Consider the following 23,847-nt stretch of genomic DNA (forward strand, 5'->3'; position numbering starts at 1 on the left):
TTCCTGCTACCCTGAGATTCTCTGTCTCTATATCACAGCAGTCCCTCAGCATTCCTATTCAGTAGGGAGGGGGCAGCATTATCCACGTTTTACTAACTGTGGAGTGAAGCCATAGAGAAGCAAAATGTACAGCAAGTGAATGGCAGTCTAGAACTAAGACACAAGTTTGTAGATGTGTCAGGAGTCTGAGACTGTGCATGCAAAAGTGCATGTTCACTACCCCTTATGAGCAGTGACCCCTGAGATTTTGTGCTGTTGAGATTCTCCATGGATACTCAACAAGGTTGCTGCTGGCTATTTCTGAGATAATCTCAGGTTCTGTCTTTCCGCAAAATAGACATACTAGTTTTCAAAAAAGCCATATTGTAGACTTGGGCAAGATCCCAGCTAGATTTTTTTGCTTTTTTTGTTGTTGTTGTTGTTTTGTGATTCCTTACATTCTCTGCCTCTTTACACCCCATTCCCCAAGTTGTGCTGGATATACACACCCCTCAACTGGCTGTAGAAGTCACTTACTGGATGCTTCCCTCTGCTGTGAACTTGAGAACATGACCTTATTCCAAAACATAATGTCCCTAACAAATACTTCATCTCCCCCCCATCCCATCCCACCCTTGACTTCTGAAATAGCCCACAAAGGATCTGTTACAAGCTTTACCCTCTCTCTGTGCCCCCTTTCTAAGTAGGTCAGAAAAAGGCTCTGTCCTCTTCAGGACCCTGGCTGTGTGGAGGCCTGGAGATTCCTGCGCCTGAATCCAGCCTGCTGGAGGACTAAGGATATTTTTCTTTTCTGTCCACTAGGGGGCTGCTTGTAGAGGAATGGAAAAAACAGAGGCTTCAAAAATAAGCTGCTGAAATTTCAGCAAGAGGGGAAAAGAGAACGAGAGGGAGAGGAGAGAGGAGAGAGGAGAGAGAGAGAGAGAGAGAGAGAGAGAGAGAGAGAGAGAGAGAGAGAGAGAGAGAGAGGAGAGAGCGCAAAGCAGTCCCAGGCTTCCTCATCTCGTTCACGTCAGAGGCAGGAATTGACTGTGCTTAGACTGTTGGCTTAGACAGGAGCAGACCCAGAGAGAGGGAGAGAAGAGAGGGTCCTTCCTGACCCAAGGAATTATCACTAGTGGAGTAAAGTCACCTGACTTTTCAAATCTTATTTTGATCGCCTTTTTTTTTTTTTTTCTCCTTCTACTCATAGCCCTGCTGGCTTGGGTTTTTATTTCTTTCCTGGAGCCTTCTCTCAGAAAAAGAAGGAAAGGAAGAGAAGACAGAGAGAGAGAGAAAGAGAGAGAGAGAGAGGGGTGGGGGCTCTAGGTGAGTGCATCGGCTGGCCCCAGCCTCAACAGACAAGAATTCTCTTCCCAGGAAGCTCCAGGCTGCCCACCCCCAGCCCCGGTAAGTCCAGAGCACTCCGCTCCTTCCTTTCCTTGCTAGCGTGATTTCAGCACCAAGGAGAGCAACGCGATGCATTTCAGTTCCTGTGTGTCTGTGTTCCTGCAAGGCGTTTGGCACTAAGGTTACATCTCTCTGCTGCCAGCAGAGCTGGGATCTGCATAGGGAAAAAGAAAGAAAGAAAAGAAAGAAAGGTGTAAAACTATGTCTACTGAATTAGAGGGGGTTGTGGACCCTAGCCTTATGGGTAGACACGGAGTGTCTGTTGTATGTGCACTGTTGCATAAGACAGGTGAGTTGTGAGGAAAATTGCGGTGGGTCCTATTCTTTTCTGAGTCTGGATAAAGCTGGCCTTTTTTATGTAGATAAGAGGGAGGGTTTGGGGGGGATTAGTCGTATACCTTCTTTAACTCTTTCCTGACCACCCCTCCATGGTGGGAAAGAGTTGTACAGGAAGCTGGGGATGAAGATTGGAGTAGAGAGAGAGTGAAAAGTTATGCTTCTCTGAGGGAGCTTGGAAGAGATGATCTTTTTTTTAATGTCAGTTCCCCTAGGATTCTCTGGGTTCTTGCTGTGCAGAGTTTCCAACCTGACCTTTTGTCTTCTCTCCTGGTGTGAATTCATGGCAAGTGGGCAGCAGGGCTGCAACAGGTGAAGCCCGGGCTGGGGCAGCATGGGGCAGAGGTCTGTCTGACTTCATGCTAACAGGCGAGTGCCCATGTCTTGAGCCTGGCTGAGGTGACCTATGCTACAGGAGATGCCATCCTTGGCTACATTGGGTTGGAAAGGGGACAAAAGTCTTTTCTGTCTTATTTCTACTGCATCTGGCAGTAGAAGCAGCACAGAAGGGTTTGTCTTCACGTGTCTAGGTGGGCAGAAGTAAACTTAGACTGACCCCAGACCCAGGAAGACTTGAGGTAGAACTCAGTCATCCTGTAGCACTGGAAGGTTGCAGAAATAGGACCATATCATGACCTCCTACTTCATTGTTACTGCTTTCTGCAAGGTCCTGCTCTATTTGCTCCTGCCTCCTGCCCATTCAATCTATCATGTCAGTTCCCTGTATTTAACTAGCCTTTTCCTCGGACACACTGTGTGCCTACCTGTAGCCTGGTCAGTCCAGCCCAAACCCTTAGATGGGGCTATTCAACAAGTGGTGTCAGGAATTTTCTTTGATTGTCCAATTCTCCACGGAGCCGGCATTCAAACAGGCGGGTATGGGCTTTTCACAGATAGACTTTTGCCCTCATTCGGCCTCTTAACTGTTTAAGTTTCTGGTCCTTGCTCCAAAGTATATTTTTGAGGCAAGAGAGAGATGGGTAGTGTGGTTGTTTACTCTTCCTAATCCTGAAAGCACTCTAATGTGGTGAATCTTTGGTTTGTTTTTAGTTCAGCACTCGGGGTCCCTTCTTGAAGTTAAAGAAAATCCTCTGCCTCCAGTTGGGGACTTTTCTTGCCCCTTTCTGGGTGAGAAATGGTTCTGAGAAAAGTGGCATGACTATTTTTGTCTACTCTTGGCATTGCATCCAGGAATTTCAGCATCTCCTAGGAATGGCAGATGTAGTGAAGGGAAGAGAAAGATGTTAGCAGTTGTAATGATAGTAGAGGAAAGATTGAATGGACAATTGCAGAGAATCAGAAACCAACACTGACTCATTCAGATTTCAGCTCTCTTTCTGTCCATGAAATTCAAACAAGTGGGTAGATAGATGTTTGAAAGACATCTCCCTGGAGGTTTAGAAATCCAGGCCCTTACAATGGATCCTGTTCAAATCCACTATTTCATTACTGAAGTCATCATACTTGGTAGTCATTATCCCATTAATGCCCTTAAATTTTGTGTGGAAGAAGTGCTCTGTGACATTATTGTACCCATTGTTTCAAAGGCCAGACATAGATGTTTAAGGTCTTAGGCCAGAGGGTAGCAGTGTGGAAACAAACTTCTTGTGTGCTCAAATCTCACCACTTTTTAAAGGCAGATAGGCTCCTGTATGGGCGAATGGGGATGGATTGTTTCCCGGTTGACAGATATTTGCAGCCAAAGTCTTTAATGAACTTGGTGTAGGGCAATAGCCTCTCCCTGGTGAAGACTTGAAATCAGCCAGGAATCTCAACATGCATCTGGCCTTTAGTTCTCAACCAAGATGATCAGAGGCCAGGATCTCTGTGCTTACTCTGAAGGCAGAAGCTTGGGAAGGTGTTCTTCACATCCCACAGCAGTCATATGCACTCATTTTGTCCCCAGAAACCCAAGATGATAGCCTTCTTCCCCGGGCACACTGTATTAGATATCTTGGTTTGGGGTGTGTAATGAGTGAGCCTTCTGTGTGGACATCTTCATTGAGTTCTCTGTGCCTCCAATACGACAGGAGTAGGAGAAGGCTAGGTTCCTTTCATCTAGAAGAGAAAGTTGGACTCAAACCTAGTCCACATAGAAGACTTCCATCCCTCTTGCAGCCCCCAGCCTTTCTACCTGGCCAGGAAGCTGGAGAGAAAGCCATTAGATTCTCCTATTTATTCTTTCTTCACTGAGCAGAGGAGACACTGGGCTAGAAAGATGAGAAGGGAAAGGGCAAAAGAAAGTTGGCATTCTTCATACTGGTATGTTGTTATTATTTACCTGGAATGGGCCACTGTAACATTTTTTAGACATTCTTAATGTCTTCCTTCCTTCCTTCCTTCCTTCTTTCCCTCCCTCCCTCCCTCCCTCCCTCCTTTCCTTCTTTCTTTCTTTCTTTCTTTCTTTCTTTCTTTCTTTCTTTCTTTCTTTCTTTCTTTCTTTCTTTCTTTCTTTCTTTCTTTCTTTCTTTCTTTCTCTCTTTCTGTCTTTCACTCTCTCTCTTTCTTTCTTTTTTCTTTCTTTCTTTCTGTCTTTCTCTCTCTCTCTCTCTTTCTTTCTTTCTTTCCTTCTTTCTTTCTTTTTTTGCCAGTTCTGAGGCTTGAACTCAGGGCCTAGGCACTACCCCTGTGAGCTTCTTTGGCTCAAGGATAGTACTCTACCAGTTGAACCACAGCACCACTACCGGCTTTTCATGTTTATTTGGTACTGAGGAATTGAACCCAAGGCTTCATGCATGCTAGGCAAGCACTCTACCACTATGGCTAGGCCATACCCCTAGCCCTACTGTAACCTATTTTTTATTGAAATGTAACTTGCATACAAAAATCACAGATCTTAAGCACTTGAATGAATTAAATGTTGACAGTGTGTACACTCATTTAACTCCCTTCTCAAATGAAATACACAGAAGTATATTCTCATGCTTCTTTCTAATCAGTGCTTTCCTCCACCAACCCATCACTTTCTGGCTGTTGCTACCATAGCTCACACATTGTGCAGCAAGACTGCATTTGTCTGTATCACATTATTTATATATATATATATGTGTGTGTGTGTGTGTGTGTGTGTGTGTGTATACATATATATATGTATATATATATATATATATATATATATATAATTTAGACCCTAGACTTTTCAAAAGACTGTTACAGAGTCCCATAGCTATTGACCATGAGTGGGTAGCAGGAAGAGCTGTTTGTGGTTGTGGAACTAGAAAGTGTGTGGCCATTTCAACTGTTTGTATATAAATCAAGTCCAACCAGGAATTGAATGGTCCCTGTTGTGAACTAACCTGAACTTATTGGATGATGCAGTTCCTAGATATGCTGTTAAAATTACTATTAAATATGTAGAATTCACCATCAGGTGAGTGTTCACAAGTCACCCTCTCTGGGCTTCAGAAGACTGGGCTGAGAGCACCAACAGGAGCTTAGGTGAAAAGAGAGAAGATTAAGTTTCATTGTGCTCATACGTATTCCATGAAACCCAGCCCAGCTCCATCTGCCGCCATGATGGTTGAAGAGTAGGTCTTCACGAAGCCACTTGTTCAGACTCATATACCCCCTTAGCGCTATTCTTTAGCAGAGAGTGCTATTTTCTATTTTGCCATTAAGAAATAATGGAGTTACCAGAGAATAATTGTGATTTTGCTTAGTAAATAGATCTCTGTCTTTTTCTCCCTCCCCCCTCTCTCTCTGTCTGTTTTCCTGACATTTTGCCTGCCCAATTCTCTTCTCATTCTCTAAGCTTGAGGACCACTGGTTACACATGAGATATTTTGTGAAGCCTCAACTAATAAACCAGAGTAATAGCAAGTCAGTCAAGCAAGTCAGAGTCTTTAGTAGACCTCTATACTTGTCCAGGCGGCTCTATGATCACAGACTTATATACATGATCAGTGGGTGGCCATATCCTCTGCTTCCTTCCGTTTACGAGACCTTTACTATATGGTATTTTCTTTTAGGACTTTGCCCCTTTCTGCATTCACTGTCCTCAGATTATGCATACAGCCGGCTCTTTCATGGAGATGGCTCCCCAAGTTGTATCTCCTAGCTGGGATCCTACAAAGTAAAGTTCAATTTGCTAAGCCATCAGACTGTGAGCCAAGCTAGAAGATGGCCACCATGTGGGTTCCCTAATGTCAAGAGAGAAGGGGTTACAGCAATACAAAAGTTAAATGGTGGCCATGGGAACCGTTGTAGTGAGGACTTGGCAGAAGGGCAGAAATATACCTTTGCCTTATCTTGATTTTGTGCTATGATAATAAAGGTGAGATTCGGCATCCCAGGGGAGTTTCATCCTCTTAAAAGCACAACCAGTGAGGAAGTGGGGATTGGAATGGAGTTGTTTCAAAGCTACTTACAATTCTAAGCCTCACTACAGCTTTTCCTTGGAACATGACTTTGGGCTAGAACTGTTTTGATACACTTTGAACACAGCAAGTAATGAGTATGTCATTGTCAGTTGGCAAAGGAAATTCAACAGCCTTGCTTTCTTCTCTTTCCCTCCTTTTGTGCTATTTACCATTTTAGTCATTTTAGGTACATAATTCAGTGATACTATGCATCGTACATTCACCTTGGCATGCAAGCATTACCACCACCTATATAGAGAACATTTTCATCTTGCCCAAGTGAAACACTACAACTATTAGATAATAACTTCTTATTTCCTTCTCCCAGCCCCCGGCAGCCACCACAATGATTTCTGTGAATCTGAATTGAGTTCCTCATATATGTGGAATTCTCCACTACTCAATACTGTTACCTAGCATCATATCTTCAGGGTTAATCCATGTTGTGGCATGTGTCAGAATTCCCTTTTCACAGCTAAATAATACTCCACTGTATGCATAGGCCACATTTTGTTGATGATGGACCCCTGAATTATATATTTTTCTATACTTGACTTCTGACCAGCTGCCTCTGTTTTAATATCTCACCATATGAGAAGGAAGAGTTCCTGATTATGACACTGACTTGAATTGAAATGATTGCCTTTCTCTATAAAGCCCAAGCAGGTGGCTTCCTGGGAAAAGACTGCAGAGGTGACCTGGAGCTGGTGCACATGAATGACCAGGATCTGTCTCCTGTACTCACACCCTCAATGTGAAGGTGTACAATCGATTTGGGATAAACAAACTAGACTCCGAAATTCTCATCTATGCCCACCCTTAAGTGGCTCGATCTTATCACAGAGTGTTGCCAGCAGACGGGGAGGGGCCCCGTTTTCACCCTCCGTGGGCCTTTCTCAGGGTAAGGCAGTACAAAATGAGACTTCATAATGAAGGAAAGGGTCCTGGGGTCAGGGACAAATGAGCCAGCAGACACATTACAGTCTCCTAAAGTATTCTAGCTCCATCCCTTGTCCTCTGAGAAGGACACTGCCAAGCTCACTCGACTTGGCTTCTTTAATAACATCTCATGCGCTGGCTGTAGAAGACTCAATAAAAGGTCATTATCAAGACCCAGGAGCAAGTCACAGCCCTTTTAATCTGGATATGTCCCCATCGCACGGTGTACAAGGGAGACAAAAGAGAAGTCTGGAATATTGATCCCATGATAGTATTAGCTTAGCAACATTACTGGGCTAGAATTTTGATCCTTGATTCCAGTTCACCTAAAATTTGCATCCCTGGAAGCTTGGATCTTGCTATTGCCTAAAGCTAATAGTAGCCAACATTTATTAAGTGCTAATAATAAGTGTTGTCCAATCAATTGCCCTTAATACTGCTGTTACTATTATTAATAAACACATCTAAATACTCTGTATCATTTAGTAGCTAAACACTATGACATATACTATTAGCCCTACTTTTAGAGATGAAGAACTATAGATAGAGTGGTGCTAATTAGCTAATCAACCTTTTACAGCTAGCTGTAGAGCAGTGTCTCAAATCCAGGCTCAAAATCTTGGTCTTAACTGCTTTCTTAGGTTGCTTTTCTCATCCACTCATGGTAGGGCTTGTAATTCATCTTAAACATCGTGTAGCATTGTGCATCTTTATATGTGGAAACATCTCACATCTCTATCTGTGAATGGAGAGTCCAGTGTGAAAAGAACCCAAGAAGAATTTCCGACTCCATGTTGGCTCTTTTCAATTTAAGTACAAGGATTTCCACCTCTGTTCCTCTTTGTAGTAACAGTGACAGCTATTATTGATAAAATATCCTAAGTGTGAAGCTCTAGACTAGACCTTGTGATAGAATCTCATGGTATTCTTACAATAATGGGTTAAAGCAGCACTTCTGGGTTTGTGGGTTTTTTTTTTTGGAGTTTGCTCTAAGAGGGCCACTGTTGCTGGAGTTAGACATCACCCTCTTTCTGAATCTTCACAAGAACCCTGAAAGCAGGTTGACAAGGAAACCTTCCCAAATCAAGTGAGAGAGAGAAATGCTAGTTAGGCCCCAAATTGAATTGAAATAATCCTTTTCGTTATGAAGATCCTAGAAACAGAACACATGGATAAAGAACACAAAGCTTCTGAGAAATTTAGAGATGTTAAGTAGATCACCTGAAGCTACACAACTGGTAGATGACAGGGTTGCCTTGAACCAAAGCCCCATCTCTGGCTTGTATCTTTGACATACCTCCTTAGACCCTGTGTTCTGTATGCCTAGGCCGACAGGACAAAATCCTCAAGTATAAGAGGAGACTGATTATTACCTGCAAACTTGGTTATCTATTCCTACTTTAGGGGCTGGGCATTGGGAATGCTCACAAGGTTCTCTAAACCACCAAAAGGAGAAAAAACAAACAAACAAACCTTACTTTACCAGATACTGACCCTATGACCTTGGGCTATTCCATAACCTGTCTTGACCTAAGATATCAGCAGCCTTTCCTCCTTCCTCTACCCACCAAAAACCTTTAGATAATCATCATGTCAGCCTTAAAGATTTTTTTTTGAAGAAAATGGAGTGGGGCCTTGGTACAAAGTGCATAGGACTGTGCTGGCATGGAGCTGGGAGTATGTCTCTGATGGATGACGGTGCCAATAGCTACTCAATATGGCCAGGGTGCACAGCATTGTAACTAGCTAACAATTTATCTGGGCTGACCTGGATTTTTTTTTTATTCTCTTCAAGTGCTAATGGGTTGGGCTGGCCCTTGTTTTACATCACCTTGATTTTAGGAGCATGTGTTGGGCTATTTTTTTCTTCTACTCTTTTAGCACCAAGAGCCTGGCAGGTTGATATTTAAAAATATCTGAAAGCTGCCGCTTGCCAATTAATTACCTAGAAATTGTACCAGATTGAAATGAATTTGAGCCTTGAGGAGACCCCGGGGTTTAAACCCTATTTCCCACTCAGCTGGAGACGGGGAACATTTCTCCTCCTTTCTCCTCCCTCCAGGTTCTTCTGCCAGTCTGAGTTTTATTTATGAAACATTTTCCCTTCCTTTATAATTATGTTTTCCATAAGAAGAGCATCTAACAGCCACCTCCTGGTTGGGCTAGAGTAATTGTTTGAATCTTTTGACGGTGTGCAATTTCCAAGCCTGGAGTTTATATAGATGACTGTGAATTTATCTCTGCTAGTGCATCGGGAGAGAAGCGATTTGCCTGAGTCTTGGAGTCATGTAAACCCTATGGCCACGGAATGCTGGCATTTGTATGGATGGGCTGTTTATCTAAACGGATTTCTGTAAAACATACACCTTAATAAGCCAGGGTTTTGCCAGCATGCCTCCTGATGTCCCCTGTGAGCTTGTCAATGCCAAGGTCAGCAGCAATGACCAGGCCAAGGGACAGGTGTGGGAAAGAAGTCAGCTGACAGCCCCACATCCCCTCCACATGACCTGCTGACAGCTGGCCAGCTGTGAGCCAGGCCCCAGCACAGGCAGGCCAAGAAGAGGCCAGCTCAGAGGCCAGAGAGCCAAGTCTGCCCAGTGCAGTGAGGTAAGGGGGAGGCGGGGCTGGGACAGCTGGAGACAGGGACAGAGCTCCGAATAGCAAATGAGAGCCTTGCAAATGGCTCTGTTGAAAAGGCCAGAGACCAGTTCAATCTATAAAGGGGCTGGCTCCTCCCCGTGACCCAGGCTGTGCCACAGAGAGAGATGGAACTTATAAACCTAGCCATAAAACCTCCCGTTCAAAGCTGTATATATTTATAGAGACATAAATGAAGTTTAATGCCAGCGAAACTCACTATAAAAGCAAAAGACTTCATCTGTATCTACATCAGGTGCAGATCGGTGACAGATTTCTGGTCTGTTGGCCCCCCCCTCCCCTTTTCCCCTCCCCCTTTCCCCTCCTCCTTCTCTCCCTTCCCGTGGTGCTCTAGGCCCAGCTGAGCTCTGGACCACACCCCTGGGCAGTGGGTGGAGGAGGCAGGTGGGTGGAGAGCCGGCAAGGATGCGCTTGTCTTACCTCCCAGGACTGTTTAAAAGCAGCTAGGAAAAAGAAAGGCAAAAGCACTGTCAAAAGCAAGAGGCTTCAAACAGTCAGGAGGCTGGCTTTAAATAAAACAATTTGAGGATGGTTGGCTTTTCATCTGCCTTTGAAAGCTGCCTGGTTTTTTCAGTCCTCAGAGCTCCGGATGGGATGTATAACGCCAAGCCCTCCTGACTGGCCCCCAGACCCTGCGGTGCCACCTGTGGCCTTGGGTCCTGCAAACTGCTCAGGCACGCAGCAGCTCTGTGAAACCCTGTCCTGCAGGGGTTTGCATCCTAGCTATGCTGCCTAGTAGCCTTGGGGAAATCACTTAACTTCTCTGAACTTCGTTCTCCTGCCATATGAAAGTGGGAAATGGTTCCTACCACTCAGAATTGTCGCACGCATAACTGAGATGCTGTTTTCCACAGGCAGACTTACAATAGCCCTGGGGTAGCATGCACTGATTGGGTTTGGGGCCAATTGAATAGAAAATAGGGTTTAAACCCTGTTGTCTCCTTAAGGCTGAAATGAATTTCAATCTGGTGCAATTTCTAGGTAATTAATTGGCAAGAGTCAGCTTTCAGATACTTTTAAATATGACAGGGGCTGGGAAGGTAGCTCAGTGGTAGAGCACTTGCCTTAAATATGACAGGCAGAGGAGGTACTGTGTGTGTGTGTGTGTGTGTGTGTGTGTGTGTGTGTGTGTGTGTGTGTGTGTGTGAATGAGTAAGCATGCATGCTGGTACTGGGACTCGAACTCAGGGCCTGGGTGCTGTCCCTTAGCTTTTTTTTTATTGCGAAAATACTGTACAGAGCGGTTACAATTACATGGGCAAGATAATGAATACATTTCTTATCAAGCATTGTTGCCTCCTCCTTTGTTTCCCCTTCCCATCCCTTCCCATCTCTCCCCCACTCCCCAGCCAAAGTTGTAAAGTTTGTTTTCGACATAACGACTTGTATATCTCATTGTTGCAATGGGTCCTCCTGTATCTCTATTTAAATGACTTGTTTTTTCCCTTCCCCTCCACAAATTATACAGACATCAAATACAGTGAAAGCAGGGGTTATGTTGTGGGGGAGGGACATACAAAGCAACAAAGAAATCATTTTATAAATATGTTAGAAACAATTGCATGAAAGAAAAAAACATTTGAATACTTATCTTGGGGTTCATTTCACCTAACATCAACTTATCTGACCTTTTCTGCTTGGCTCAGACATATACTAGTTATTGCAAATAAGGGAAACCATGGGACCTATGTTTCTTTGGGCCTGGCTTACTTCACTTAATATAATTTTTTCCAAGCCTTTCCATTTCCTAACAAATGGGGCAATGTCATTCTTTCTGATGGAGGCATAGAATTCCATTGTGTATATATACCACATTTTCTTAGCTTTTTTTCTTCAAGGCTGGTGCTCTCCCACTTGAGCCACAGCCAGCTTTTTGATGGTTAATCTGAGATAAGACTCTCACAGACTGGTTTTTCCCCCCCAGGTTAGCTTTGAACTTTGATCCTTAGATCTTGGCATCCTGAGTAGCTAGGATTACAGGTGCCTGGCAGGAAGTACTTTATAAGGTAGAGCTCAGAAACAAACTGGCTGCTTTGACAGGTTTTCTCTCCATAGCTTAGGGTCTCTCTCCCCCTTCTTATCCCTCTGAGTAGCCTTAGAATGGCTGCAAGAGCCGGGCGCCAGTGACTCACGCCTGTAACCCTAGCTACTCAGAAGGCTGAGATCTGAGGATCATGGTTCAAAGCCAGACCAGGCAGGAAACTCTGTGAGACTCTTATCTCCAATAAACCACTAGAAAACTGGAAGCGGTGCTGTGGCTCAAGGGGTACAGCGCTTGCCTTGAGCTGAAGAGTGCATGGACAGCGCCCATGCCCAGAGTTCAAGCCCCACGACCGACAAGAAAAGAATGGTTGCAAGAGCAAACACCTCCTGCAGGTGCCTCTTTGAGTCTAGTGCCTTGCCCTCCCCTCTGATCCTGGCTAACTCCCCCCCTGCTATAGAGCCTCTGGCAGAAGCACCCTGGGAACAGCTTGGGGGAAGTCTGGAAGATCAAACTAGGAAGCTCTTATCCATGTGGAGTTGCTCTTGTCCTAAGGGCCTGTGCGGCCCTAGGCTGCCGTTGTGCTGTGTAGGGGTTCCCTTTCCAAACTGGATTCTCAGATGATTCCAAGGTCGTGGGTTTCCTTCTGGGTCATTCTCCATCCCGGGGAGGTGCCCTGTGGGGTTTTCTGCCAAAAGGAAAAGGGGCTTGTGGATCTGACCCCAGATAGGAGCTGAGCAGAGAGTGGGCAGGAGACCACCATCAGTCAATCTCTTTTTAAAGATGGTTGGAAGCACACACGGCCTGAGTTATTAAAATGAATGTCATCAGCTTCATGTAGTGAGAATGAAAGGCTTCCAGCCCTTCTCAGGAGTGGTGAAGGGGCAGGGAAGGGAATAAAACCCTGGAGAGGAGCTTCAGCAACACCCCCTCTTTGTGGCTGGAGACCTGAGAGGGTGAGCAGGTGACCTAGCTGTATGCCCACCCTTGGATTACTTCCACGATGCAAGGTGAGGTGTTGTGGGTCTCGGTGACTGCATTTCCTGGTCAGCTACACGACCTCTCCTGACATCCCCAGGGCTGCCACCCAGGCAATCTAGGCAGGAGGCTGGGTACCTGCTCTGGGAAACATGAAGTACATTGCCCTTTTCTTCCTGATTCTTAAGGTCAGATGTTGCTAAAGGGATTATTCACCAGTGGCAAGAGCCTGCCAGGAAGGGAAAAGAACTTTTTCATTTTCTGAAGTTTTGCATCTCAGCCTGAAGCCAGCCTCCGCAACCCCCCTGAGTGTCCCTGCCAGTGGAGAGGCACGGTCCTCCGGGCGTAGCTGCCCAAGTTCTGCTCTTTTGCCTTTCCTTCCCTGACTCCTCCCATCTCTCTGCCTCCCTTCCTTTCTTCCCATGGGACGATGGAACCACAGCCTTGAGCTTGCTGGGCAGGGCTCTATCACTTGAGTCCCATGCCCCTGGCCCCCAAGCCTTTCTATTCCTATATTAGGGTCTTGCTAACTTTGCCTGGCCTGGTAAACTGGTGGTCCTCCTGTCTCTGCCCACCTGTTTTGAGTAGGAAACCCAGGTGTGTACCACCATGCTTGGCCTCAATTTCTGCTTTGTTTTCCTTTGGAGGCAGAGGGGGGAGGTAGGGGGGGAGGAGAAGGAAGCACTTGGGGTTTGAACTGAGTTTCATGTTTGTTACTCAGTCAAGTACTCTATCCCTTAAGCCATATCCCCAGACCTTTTTATTTTATGTTTGTGTTCTGAGAAGTGTTCTTCTCCCTCCGACCGCCCCCCCCCCACCCCTGCCGCCTCTCTTTCTCTCTACTTGAAGAGAGCCTCAGATAGAGATTTTCCTACTTACCTCTGCCTTTCTTGTAGCTGGGGTTACAAATATGAGTGACTACATACAGCTTTTTTTTTTTTAAAGATAAGGTCTTGCTAATTCTGCCCCTCCACCCTCCCCAACCCCCACCCGACTGAGCATCAGACTCAGTTCTTCTGTTTCCATCTCCCAAGGAGCTGGGAAAAAGGTATGTATATGCCACTCCCGTGCTTGGCCCATGTTCAGTTGTATTTGTTTTAATGATGTTTAGAATCTCTTGTGTTCAGTTCAATCACAATAGATGCCCAGTGTTCATCGCATAGTGACTGCTAATCTGAACATAATAAAATAAGTAAATAAACCCCCTGTCTGGCAATCATCTAAGTACTTCTCACATAGACATTGCTGAGTTACACAGTTGCCTTCATGTGAGGTGTTATCCCCCTTGTGCAGGTGACTTGGGGTTTACAAATTTTCCTAAGGAGACACACACAAGTGACAGGGGCAGGATTTGAACTCAGGCACTCAGCTCTTACTGGCTACACTGTCTCTGGGCAAGACTCAGAAACCTCCCAGCTCCCCTGTTGCCAGAGAGTAGAGAACACTGGGGAAATATGGTGGGCTCATGGAAGACAGGAAGAAAAGCTCAGAGCTGCTGCTCCTTCCAGGGCTGAGTGCTATTACTGCTCTTCCCATACTTTGAGGAGCCATTCTGTTTCTGACAAAGTCCTGTCTAGCTCCTTCAGGATGAGAAAAGAAAGTCTGAGTTTTCTTAAAGTAGTTTCACAAAGTAGTGCCAATTTTCACCTAGCTACAAAAACCTGTTCACCTTGTGGTTCATCTACTTTAGGGATTATTTGGGCTACAGTTATAACTAACCATTCACCTGTGGGCCACTATGTTTAACTTTGATCTGCCATCTTGCAGGATGAAACTCCCGTAAATGGATTCTCAAATGATTGGTCTACTTCGGGCGGGTGTAAGAGGAGAGGATGACAGATATCAAAAGCCATCTTCGTTTCTATTGAGGTTTTTCCTTGAACTCTAAGGCCATTGGCTGAGCTCCAGGGGTAGCCAGGGTCACTAGAAGATTAAAGGGGAGGCAGGTAGCATTGGCTGGGGCCAGGCTGAGCTCAGTGGCAGCCTGGATATGTCCTTGCTCTACATTTAAAGAGAGAGATGGTAGCAGAGTAGCTGCAAGACAGGTGGGCTGGGTAGGCTGTTCTGTGCTCGATACAGTGGCAACCGAGCCAAGAGGCAAAAGTCATCCCAAGGCAGACATGCTGGAGGTATGATCAGCTAAGAACCTGGTGCTAGCAAGTGTAGAGGCTGATGCTTAGTTTTTGCGGGTGATAGTTGCTGGGTAGGGACAGTCTCATCATGGCTGTGGGTGAGGTGATTCAGGGCTAAGAACTCATCCAGGTGTGGGCCAACTACACCTGTGCAAGGAGACATAGAGTGAGGGACAAAGATCTTGAGTTCTATAGACAGCAAACTTGAACTTAGATCCTGGCCTTGTCTAGCTGAAGGTACTTAAGCTTTCTGAACCTCCATTTCATGGTTTCTACTAGGGAGATAATGATATCTCTTAGGAATTTTGTGACAATTAAATAAGGCAACGTATCTGTGCACCTGACACTTTAGGGAAAAAAAGTGCTTCATATATGTTGATTCCCTTCTGCTAGAATTAATAATCTATATCTTTATTGTATTTCATATTTTTAGTCCTACTAAAATTTGTACGTGTGTGTACCTGTGCTAGTGGTAGAGCTTGAACTCAGGGCCTGGGCATTTTTTCCTTAACTTTGGAGCTCTCCTACATGAGCCACAGTTTCACTTCTGGCTTCTTGCTGGTTAATTGAAGATAAGAGTCCAGGCTGCCTCCCAGCTGTGATCCAAAGGTCTCAGTGTCCTCAATAGCTATAATATTAAAGACATGAGCTGCTGGACCTGGCTAAAATATCACATTGATTTGCACAGTCGTGTGAGAAGATAAGCAAAATCATCATTATGAATTGCTCCTACTTTGCAGATGACAGAATCACTATGGAACTGTAGAGTTCAAAGGCATTGTCCGAGGTCGCACAGATAGTAAATGACAACTGACGTCACAGTCCTAGCACCTTGCGTCTTTTCTTTTGCAGTCAGTGAGACCCATTGCCCAGATGCCGGAGGGCAGAGCTGGCTCCCACAGCACTGCGGTGTGTCGCCCGACGCTGGATAGGGCCTGGCATGTCTTTGAAGGCTTTGGTGCCAACCTCGGAAGTTTTTATTTCTGCAGTGTGCTGAGACTTGCCTATCTTAGTGGATTAGTGCCAAGTGTGCTATGGGCCAAGGAGACTGGGCTTTCCTGCTTCCCCTAGCCAGACATCCTGGGAACCCGAGACACTCAACGTAGCCACCTCAAAGGGGTCAGCTCACCCCAACACTCTGACCCCAGCAAAGAACATCAAGCCTGAGTCCTGAGGTCAGCAGCCTCAAATGTCACCGCTCAGGGAAGCCCAGTTCCACAACCTCATGGAAGTAGCCGTCTCGCTCTCCTCCATTTTATTTTTGCTATCACATTCAAAACAAGTCAACTGTCTGTTTCTTCCCCCAAATAATGCAAACTGGGAAAGCAAAGGCTTTACCCATCTTACTCACAGGTGTATTCCCAGTCTGGACCACTATGTGCATCCCTTAAATACTCATTGGGTGCTTGCATTAAGAAAGAGTTTGTCTCCCAGGGTCCATGTTTCAACAAGGACCTGCTCTGAGACCATCATTTTATTGGTGGTTGGATGTGGAGTTGAGTAGGACAGGATTCTGATTGTGAGGATCTCCCGGTGTGACTGAGGAATTTCCACCCATAGATAACCATCCCACAATATGAAGGGCAAAATTTAGGAGCTGGCTGAGGATATGGATGGGAGAGGAGGGAGGATACTCTGCTTATGACATCTTATTTAGCTTCACAGAAAAGAGATGACATGTGAGCTACTGCCCTAAAGATTCCTTCCAAGTAGGAGAAACAGCATGTGCAAAGGTTCAGCCTATGAGGCTGGGAAATGCATTCTAGCTGCAACAAAGAAACAGTGCATCATGGTGGGCAGGGGGCACTAAGAATAATGGGGTGGGGTGAAGGGCTGGAATCTCAAACTACGTTGTAAGATGCAGGCTTGCCACTCTTTCAGAGAATTAAAGGCACAGCTTAAGCATGTTTGATACCCCATTTAGACATTCTTTTAGATTAACCCCATCCTTTACTGCAAGTAACCAGAGCCTCTGTATGCCTCAACTTTGCAAAATGGAACACTGGAGGTTGCTATTCTGTTCTCATTTTAATAAATGGAAGCCAGTTCTCAGCCACCTATATTGATTCCTCTAGTGCCTTCTTTATTGTTTTTTTAAATATATATTTTTTATTGTAAAAATACTATACAGAGGGGTTACAGTTACACGAGTAAGGTAATAAGTGCATTTCTTATCGAGCATTATTACACCCTCCTTTGCTTTTCCCTATCATCCCTTCCCTCTAGTGCCTTCTTTAACATTATACCAATGTGACTGCTACCACAGACATTAAAGGCAAGATTGTTTAGAGAGGATGATGAAGGGAGAAGGAGGAGACTGAAGATCCAAGTCCACAGACCTTGAATGTTCATTCTGTTGCCCTTCACTGTGGCATGGTAGAGAAAACCATCTGTTCTGTTTATTCTGCTCCTTCTCTCTGGATAGAGGTTGGAGCTGGGAGGGGAGCTGCCCCTTCCCCCCCCCCCCCCCATGCCAGTGGTTCCACTCTGGGAAAATGTTCTGCTATTGATTTGTGTGTCAGCTAGTCGAATGGGGGTATTTAAACTGTGGCTGAGCACCTAATAAAAATTTAAATTATCATTTAAAAAAAGAGAGAGAGAGGGAAAAATCCTCATCAAGGAATAACCTCCCCAGCAAAGTAAAAAAAATCAGCCACACACCACTTCAGGAGCTGGGGAAGGGAGCCTGAAGATTAGGACTATATATGCCTCAGGCTCCCACGTTCCTCCTGTGGCTTCTCCCTCTAATCTGAGCAGCTCTCCCAGGCTCTGAGACTTCAGACCACTCATTAGCACCGGGCTTGGGCAAATACGCATGTCTCTCAAATGCTTTGTTCCATAAATAGGCAGAAACAACGGTATCTCAGTTAATCCTTAACAGTCATGCCAAGTTCTTGGGCAGAGCTTAGCACACAGTAGGCACTTTACAACTGCTGTTTTGCTTAACTACCCCCTAACACACACACACACACACACACACACACACACACACACACACACACACACACACACACACACACACACACACTGTCAGGATCCTACATTGAAGATCTCTCCTCAAAAGCCATGCTCTGTAGCCTATTAAAATCTGACTGCAGCCAACAGCTGCCTTACTTGAAAGCCCTGAGCACTAAATCACACCTATGCATAAATGATTGATAAGGAATTAATAGGTTAGGTGGTAGCACTTATGGAAAGCAGAAGGCAAGAAATGAAGAAAGTCTTAGCAGTAGAATGTCAGACATCAGTACAGGTCTCTGTGGGGATATATTGGGTGACAAGGCTGCTGCTCATTCCCTTAAATCATGCCCATTAAGAAGCCAGTTCTCTGGCCTCCTGGAAGGACAGATACTGGACAAGATCAGGAAAGCAAGGAGTGGGCCCCTCACACTTTAATGTCACAATCAGAAGGCACAACCCTACACCCATCGTCATGACCTTGATCTTGACTTTGACTCTTGACTTCAGTTTCTGCACAGTATGGAGTTCCAGCTTTCCTGCTGTGGCCGCTCATCTCATTTTTCTGGCCCTAGAATGTCAATGCCAGCAATTGCACAGGGGTTTCCCTTGCCCCTGCCCTGCTTCTCTTTTAAGCATCTGTTGCTTTATTCCAGATTTACTTTTCATGCTGATATTGTATCACATATCATGACCATACAATGCATCTTGATCGATGTTACCCCTTCCAACATTCTCATCCATCCCTCCCAACTCACCCTTCCTCCACTCTTCTTAATTCTGTAGGATATACATTGAATTCTTGGCTGCATCCTCCCTCCCTTCTCCTCTTCATCTACCTCTCTCCCTTTGGCCCTACTCCACCCTTTCAAGTACCAGTGTTCCTGGTGTTTATTTTGTTGCACTTTGACCTTGCCTTTATACTATTTGAGTTTGCCCTTGAATTCACGTTATTCTAGTTAGTGCACTTGTTTGTACTTGCACACCACCTACTGTATCTACTTATCAGTTTATAAGGTAACTCTAGCTTCCACATATTCGGGAAAGTGCACATCCTTTGTCTCTCTGAGTCTAACTTACTTCACTTAATTTTTTCCCCCCGGTCTCTCCATTTCTTTACAAAACAGTAAGTAACTTCACCTTGCATTTTACAAGCAGGTCCTTCACCTCCCATGGTCCCTGTCCTCTGCCTCTCAGTCCTGGCCCCTCTTTGTTGGCCTTGCAGTCATTCTCATAGAATTCACCGTGCCCTGCTTCCCCAGGACTCTTGCAATCCGGATCGAGTCTCCTCTCTGGAATCCTCAGTCCCTCCCTAACCCCTTCATTTTCCCAGAGGTATTTAAGTGTCTTCCCATATTGCTTTCCCTAAAAAAAAGGGACGGTCTTTCTTGATTTTACTCTCTTGATTCTTGATTTCAGCTCCCAGCTGAAGCAGAACTTAATCAAAAATGTCCGTTTCCTCTTCACCAAATCCTGTGTCTACCTATTGACACTGTCTCAAAGAAACTCTTCTTGGACAGGGTCTCCAGAGATCTTCATGTTGCCAAATCTCATGATCATATCTCTTCTTTTGGACTTGACCTCTAAGTGTTCTTGGGCAATGATTCCTTTTTATAAACCACTGTCTTCCCTAGGCTTTCTAACATGCCCTTCTCAGCTTTTCATTCATTGCTAAGGCCATTGTTTTGCTTGTTTCTATGACTGTCCTCAAACTATCAAAAGTAAAAGCTCTGGAGTTAAGTGACAGGCCACTCTCTCCTCATACTTGCAGCTTAGGGGCTTTCGTACTACTGATTCTGCCAATTTCTGCCAGATACTTATATAATCAGCTCTGTGATACCTGGAATCCTGTTTGGAGAGTTCAACTCCACCTAACACCTCTCTTTTGGTACTTAATTAAATCCTGCAACTTAATGTTTCTAAAGAAAACTCTTCATTCATTGATGTCCTGAACTCGTTCCTCTTCTAGTCTCATCCTTCTCCATACAAAACAGTATGGTATCATGTCTGTTCAGTTACTCAAGTAATAATAGCTAGAAAGAACTGTCTTTCCTTCCTGATCACACTCAGTTCTCACTTGAATCATTACAAAAGCACCCAAACATTGTCTCTGATTTCACTTTAACTAAAATTAAAGTGACCTAGTGAAAATGTGCACCAGGTTATATGGTGCTTTAGCCTGATCAAATAAGAAAAGAAAAGAAATTCCACATGCTCTAACCTTTATATACTTCTTTACCCTCATCTTAAACCTCCCCTCTACTTGTTCTCTGTGTTCTACTTATACTTGTTTATCACATAACATTCTCAGGCACTTGAGAACTAGTACAATACTTTTCTGCTAGAATACAGAGAAGTATTAGGAAGCATCTAATAGAACTCCTTCATCTTATTGACAAGGCAATCCTGCACAGAAAAGGGAAAGTCTCACCTCAGATCAAGAATCTTGGTTGCCAATACAGTGCCCTTTCCACTACAAGATGAAAGTTGACCCCTGCCTTCTGAATGGTCTATCCGTGACCTGCTTTGTGAGTCTCAGAGTCCTTTACCCTGATAGAGAGGTGGCTTTGAGACCGGCATCACTCTCTGTTATTATCAAAGGCAGGGCCCGTGGCAGGGTCCATCTGATTGGCTCTATGTCCTCAGGTAGAAATGGAGTCCTGAAAATTCCTGTGTAGAGATTTGGGATTTTTGAAAAAGAAAATATCCCACAGATTCAACATTGTGGGGCAATATGAAGCTCCCAAATAATGTGCTTTATGACTTTTGTGAACTGTTAAATAAACAACAAGGTCACATCGTCGTGAAAGCTCCTTTGCATTCCTTAGGCAGACCCTTTCGATGGCCTGGCACCATCTTCCTCTGGCACTACCATGCAGTAGTGTGTTGAGAGGGTCCACACTGCTGTCTAGGGTGATCTGTAGCCTCATCATGCGCCTGTGTTTACTTGGCTGTCATTGCTTTCATGCCACATTGGTGCTCATTCAAGCTGATTCCCCAGCCCTACCCACTTCCACCTCTGTTGATTTGCCTATAATCAAGGATTATTTGTGTATTGGGTTGACTTCACTGAAGAACAGCCATTGCATTAAGGGATTTTTATATCATGCTATTATATAAATTATTTTGGAAATGCAAGGATTCAAAAAATATCTAGCCTTTGTGATAACTTATGATCTGAGCACGTTTCCCCCCACCCCTTGCTTTTTTTTCATCTTCTATATCATCACTGGCCTAGCTTTGAGCCTTAAAAGCCTACTCCTCAAATGCTGATCTTTCTAAGACATTTGCTGACCTGTGATCAAGAAAAATAGCTGTTTGCTTAGCTGCAGCACATCATACTTTCTATACATATGTTCTCTGAGCACCAGCCAGTGAAGGTAGGATGTCTTTTGTGAAAACTCTCTGAACATGTATTTTGACCTCATGTATTTTGGGAGATGGAGATAATTGGGATATGATTTTACTCTCATATTGGAGTTTAGGACCAAACTTCGGAATACCTTTCCAGTCAGATTTTGTAACTGAAAAAAATATTAATTACCAACAATTTGGATTTTATATTACGTCTCCAGAGATCCCATCAATGATATGGACACTCTTCAGTTCCTGGCCTGCTACAGCCCTGCAGTATGTAACATAGAAAAAAATAACCTGGATCTTAGAGATGTTCTTCATGACTGATGTTTTAGCATGTCCAATAGCACTAATGACTTTATATTTTTTTCTTATGATGTTCATTGCCATTTAAATAATTCATTTTCTGCTCCATTTATTTTCTTAGTCTATAAAAGAAGCACTGGAAATCTCAGGGTGGCTCCTAAATATTTAAAACTCTTTGTCCTTGTTGCATTAAGAAAAAATGTACCTCAGAAGTTTCTTCCTCTCAGTCCACTTCCATTGTTACGGTTTTTGTTGTTGTTGTTGTTGTTGTTTTCTGAGAAAGTTTCTCACTATGTCAGCTTGCTTGGTCTCACACACACTTTTCTCCTGCTCCCACCTCTTGTGTTGCAAGAATTATATTACAGTCTGCCATCCTGTGCATCTTCCACAACCCATTCTTGTTTGCAGAAGCAAACATGCTGCTAATCCCTTGGGCAAGAGGCATTGACGTTCCAGGAACTGTCCAGGGTTCTGAATATCTTACCGTGACAAAAGATCTCTGCACTTAGGAAACAAATCCTCCACCAAGCTCTGTTGACTTGTCTCCTCAGCATCTCTTACATTTGTCCGTATTGCTCCACTGCTGGCTTGGTAGCTCCTTACTCAAACGATCTCCATCCTAACCCTCTATTATTAAGATGATTCTGTTCGTATTTTTCCTACATCTCTTGCCACCTCTTTTTGTTTTTTGGCTTCCTCTTCCTCTATCTTCTTTCAATTTTCAATCCTTTCATTTATTCCGAATGAATCATTTCTATGATTTTTAATTGATGGAGAACCAGAGGCACTGGACTGGTGTGGGTTGTGGTCACCATGGATGGTGTCATGTTGTGAAGCACTTGTTTTGGAAGTCTTATTTGTTGAGACCTCCTGATGTTGCTATGTTAAGTACTGATGTGGGTGCCACTGTGGAGAATGTCACACTGTTTGAAACTGAGGGAAGTTAAGTTGCTAGTTTCACAATGTTGTTGGAAAAGTCACTTGCATCTCTCAAAGGCACAAGTTAAATATTCTAGTTCTAGTGACAAGGGTTCCAGCAGATGAAGGATTGCTGCCTGCTAATAGATGCTGCCCCCTGGTGTGTCTGCACCTAGTGGATGGGGGCCTGTTTCTTTCTCCTAATCCATTCTCTATGTGTTTAGCAGAAACCCTATCGGAATGTGCATCTTATCTTGTCACTCTTGTATTGGAAACCTTTAAGCACTTCCCATTAATCTCAAAACATAAACAACACTCTGAAATGACAATTTCACATTATCCAGCCCCTGCCTCGAGCTCCATGTTCCCTCTCTTCTCTCTAGGCTCCCACCATGCTGGGCTCCTGGAAGGGTTCTACCAACTATACTGGCTCAGCTTAGCTCCATCCTACATGCTTCCTTTTCTGCCCTCTCCCTCTCTCTCTGTACCTTTCTCCCTCTATATAGCTTGTTTTTGTCTGAAGGCCTCAGGTCAGGTGCTCCCCTTCCAGCAAACCAGCCTTACCTCCTCACACCTGACCAGACGCCCGTGGGACACACTCTCATAGTCCTTCCCAAGTTTTTCTTTGCCATTAAAAGCTTTTATGTTGCAAAGGTGGCACATACATACAAGAGTACATAAATCATAAACATCAACTTTGATCAATAATAATAAATCACGTTCCCTGTAGCCACACTGCGGGTCAGGCACTAGACTGTCAGTGAGACTCTGTGAACATCCCCTGTGTCTCTTCCTGGTCACACATCCCTCCCTCCAGCAGAGACGCCTGCGTCCCTGGCTTCATGGTAACAGGGCCTTCACTTTTGAGCATTTGGGATTTACCAGCTTAGAAAATAATATAATATCAATTTCTACCAACTTCGATAAAAGTATTTTAGAAATAAAATACCAAATATCATAACAATACAAAATTTAAACCGATTTTTTTAGTTGAGAATATATTAGTTATACATATATATATATACACACATATATACAATACAAATAAATAGACAAGATTCCTTAATTCATTTCCACTTTTCCTAGTATACTCTGAGCTCTAAAGAGCAGGACCAGTGTCTCCTTAACTCCCTTTTTCTATTTTTCTCCCAGTCTCTAGTGCATAGGAAATCTGCCATAGCTACTTAGAAACTACAGGTTGACTATAGGTTAGAGCTGGGGGTATTTTGAGGGTTTTTTGAGGGGTTCTTTTTCAGAAGAAAGCTTCAAAGTGGGAGTCAGGGCATCCTCTGTAGATGGAGGAAATGTTCACAAGCTTGTGCTTTTTCCTGTCAAAGGCTTTAAATAAAAAACGGTGACTAAGAAAGCAACACATAGAAATGATGTGTCTATCTGTTTGTGCCTCTATCTATTTATGTATCTAACTGCTTATTTATTTATCTACCTATCCAGCCAACCATATAATATTATACAAATATACGTCTACTGAAATAGACTAGAAAAACAGAGCGTCACAGAAGAGGAGGGTGGGAAAAATGGT

This window comes from Dipodomys spectabilis, unplaced genomic scaffold (assembly GCF_019054845.1).
Source record: "Dipodomys spectabilis isolate Male_0828 unplaced genomic scaffold, ASM1905484v1 ptg000019l, whole genome shotgun sequence".
In the NCBI taxonomy this organism is placed as follows: domain Eukaryota; kingdom Metazoa; phylum Chordata; class Mammalia; order Rodentia; family Heteromyidae; genus Dipodomys; species Dipodomys spectabilis.